This window comes from Panthera leo, chromosome C2 (genome assembly GCF_018350215.1).
Source record: "Panthera leo isolate Ple1 chromosome C2, P.leo_Ple1_pat1.1, whole genome shotgun sequence".
NCBI lineage: Eukaryota > Metazoa > Chordata > Mammalia > Carnivora > Felidae > Panthera > Panthera leo.
Genome location: NC_056687.1, coordinates 121453692 through 121457654, shown reverse-complemented (window position 1 = coordinate 121457654; position 3963 = coordinate 121453692).

The following is a 3963-nucleotide window of genomic DNA, read 5'->3' as shown; positions in this document are numbered from 1 at the left end:
ACTAGGACACATTTTTCTCTTGCCTTCCTCCCTCCCTCCCACCCTTCCTTCCCTCCTCTCTCTCCCTCCATCTCTTTCTTCTTTCTCTTTTTTTCATAAAGATGAGTCAAGTAAAGTTTCAGTTTTCACCAAGGGCTGGGAAAAGGAACACTCAGGTTTATTTTGATAAACTAAAAGCATGAGCCCTCCAGCATCATGTCCCTGAAAATGACACAAAGTCCTAGGAATAGAGATTGGAACTTTGTGGTGTACTCAGTAAATGAGCATTTGCAATTCTTAGTAAATAATCATTTTAGTTTTTCTTTGTTTATATCCCTTCTTCCCTTCTTCTTTCAGTATTTCTTCTGCTTCTGTACTTATAAAAAAGATTCGGAAGCTGGAAATAAATGTTCCTGATATTCTCCCTCCTGAAAAAGAGTGGATTGTAGTGTTTGGGCAATATTTTAAATTACAGAAAAAATTTTAATTTACTGAAAGTCTCTTACTCATATTTTTGAAATATTTTACCATTATAATGTTGAAGTATTTTAAATGTAAACATACATGAGACCTGTGAATTTAAAGTATTCCGTAAGTCGAGTCCTTTAGGGAACATGCTACAAATTGCTTATGTGTAGTTTTTCACATCCCATTCGTTCCCAAACTTTGCTAAACTTTGGAATCACCTAGGGATCTTTTAAAAATACTAATGTCTGACTCTCAGCCCTAGATTTTATTTGATCTGAGGTGCAGCCTGGGCATCTAGATTTTCAAAAGCTCCCCAAGTGCTTCTGATGTGAGGCAAGTTTGAGAACCATGGCCACGTAGGCTTAAATGCTGTTATATATGGACTCTTGTTTTGGTTGCTCAAAGCTTCAATTACACATTTGACAGCAACTTTTCAAATACCCATAAAACATGTAATTTTGGCAGTTGCAATATATATGAGACCGAAGATAATCTGTATTCATCTTGTATATTCTCTTGTCCTTGTACACTTTCGTTCTTCACACGTACCTCCAGAAGTAGATCTCTTGGCTATTTCAAGACCTGAAGAAATACCGACTCGGAAACTGATTTGAACAAATTGTAGCTCTCGGTTCAAGTGGCTGCCCAGCCAGCATTGTATTGTAGAATTAGCACTTCTCAAAAGCACAGCCAAAGTGGAAATTCTAAGGGTGCAAAAAAATATTTTGGACCCAAGCATAAACCTGAGGTGATTATACTTGAAGAAAAAAAAAAGAGGGACGCCTGGCTGCCCCACTTGATAGAGCATGTGACTCCTGATCTCAGGGGTGTGAGTTCAAGCCTCATGTTGGGTTTAGAGCCAAACAGAGTACAAAAAGAGTAAAATACAAAAAGAGTAAAAATAAAATGAAATTTTTAAAAAGGAACAAAAAAGATGTATGTGTGCATAAGAAAATCTCACTTGTCCGGGTGGTGAGAAACCTGGCTGAAATCAATTTAAAAATTTTGTCCCTTGAGTAAGGGAACCAAGAGTTGCAAAAACACTGGCCAAAAAATATTTGGTTAACTGGAATCCAGCTAACAGTAATGCTCAACTGCAAGACAACATTAGGCATATCCAAACGAGTAGTAAGAAATCGGCTTGGACTTGAGTCCTGGGTTAGTGCATCTGCCACTCACCCTTCTGCTCGTTCTCTATCCTCAGCAAGCTCTTGATGCTCCAAATCCTGCCCTGGAGACACTGCAGAGTCCTGAGTCATCAAAGCAGATACAGGTGTGTCCAGCAAATTCTTTTTCCTAAGGCAAGAAAGTAGATTACAATTTGATAAGATTCTGAATAAGTCTATGTTAACAAAAGACAAATTCACAACTAACAGAAATCCAATTCACCAGAGCATTCCAGGACTAGAGGTCTTAGGGTTTAGCCTTATAATTAGACATTGAAAAGTCATGTCATATTGCATTGGTTCCTCAATGTGAATGTCTGCTTCTTTTGATAAACTAGAACTAAGTCAGGAAAGTAACTGAATAAGATAGCTGTTTTCAAACAATCACCAAGTAAAGATGTGTTGAGCTCTAGTTCACACTGGACCCTATCCTGGGCATTTGGGGATACCACAGAGAATTAAGACAACCATCTAAGAGAGGCTATATGGTGTGGTGTAGAACACAGATTCCTGTCAGTGTTACTATTCACATTTTAAATGAGAAACTGAACTCATCGATGTTCTGTAGCTTATCTCAGGTCACACAGCTTTCCAGCGTTGTTGCACAGACAGGAAATAATGTATATGAAGCACATAGCACATTACTGCATATAGTAGGGGCATAATAAATTGAAGACTATAGTCAGTAAGTAGCAGCTGGTCAAATGACCCTAGGTCAGGGAACAAAGAACTAAACCTGGCTACCTTGATTAAAAGTTCCAAAGGAGGTGAGAGAAGGAAGAGAGCTGGGTCCTGGGGAACGGTTTAAAAGGAAAGTTTTTATGCACAATGAAAGAAAAACCTACTTAGAATGAGTGGAGACATTGGAGTCCATCCCAGGCCCCATCCTTACCACATGCCAGGTACAGGACCCACCTGGGCCACGTCAGAGTTGTAAAGCGATCTGTGCAGGTCATGGGTGGGATTCAGGTATAGACTTAAGGAAGACGAAACCTGATGTCTCATCAAAGGAAGAAAGTGATTTTTGAAAGGGGATGATGCTTGCTTATTTTCCAAAAGTTAAAATGAGCTTACATTTTTATATAAAAGTTTCATAAACATAATGAAATGTCAGGGGAAACAAACATATATGAGTGAAATATTCAAAGAAGGACCAGAGAGAAGTCATTTTTATTCTTCCAGTTTGTCAGGGGTTATTTGGAATGTTTGTTTCCTACAGGAGGAGATGGGTCTAAAGTAGATGGATAAACTGCTTAAAGGGACGTAGAGGTGCCCTCAAAGCAGAAGGTATGGATGAGGTTTTCATAGAAAACAGTGATGAATTATTGAGTTTAAGACTTCAAGCCACAATGAATTAAAAAGTATTCTCAAGTGTTTATTTAGAATATCAAATTTAAGATGTTTCATTTAGGTGACAAAGCATGGATTGAAAATTCAACAAATTGGGCTTCTTAGGAATTGCAGGTCTTGAGATCCTGAGTCTATCAGATCGATTTTTAAAGTTTATTATATTGTATATATCATTAGGGCAGTTTAATAATAAGACTTAATTTATATAAATTGTCTAGACACGAAAACTAGTGAAAATACATAATCCTTGATTCTTAAACAGTTTGTTCCGGGCACTTTTAAGTCTTACAATTTTTTTTAATGATATAAGGAAAAAATCAGATACAAAAATTTTTGAGGGGGAGGAGGTTGCCTGGAAGACTTGTCAGATTAGCCATTAGCCATTTTGATTATCAAAAAATTTTTCAAAGACTGAGTTTTCCTGGATTGTCTAGGAAAAAGAATTGCAGTCATGTAGGTTTAGTTATTCTTTCAATAAATATTGCTACCTGCCATGTGCCAGGCTCCATTTTGGTTTGGGGAGAGATGCTTGGTTTTCTCCCTTTAGGATTTTCAGATCAGGAAGTATTTTTGTTCCCTCTGTGTGTCAGTAAACTTTTATATCTCTCTGGGTAGAGGTGAATTTTGTTCTGCTTTTTCTCAGGTTTTCTGCACTGAACATGTATTTATTTTAAAAATCAGGAAACCGTATATTATTTAAAGCAAGGCAGGGCCCATCACAGTTAGACCTGGGTATGTGGGACATGTCCAGGCTGGCTCTGGCAATAATCAGTCCCTGAGAACCCCTTTCTGGCCAAAGGGTATTAGCCTGGGTCCTGGGAGTAAGGCTAGGATGTCCAGTCTAAACCAGCAGAATATCCCTGGACAGAGCCAGCAATTGGTGCCTAAGGCTGGGGCCTGATTATTTGTTCCGCAATCCAGAGTATGAGCTGTGGTGGTCCGTGGTGAAAGTTTTACCAAACCCCAGAGAAAGAAAAGCAAGTACAAGGCAACAAAGTTT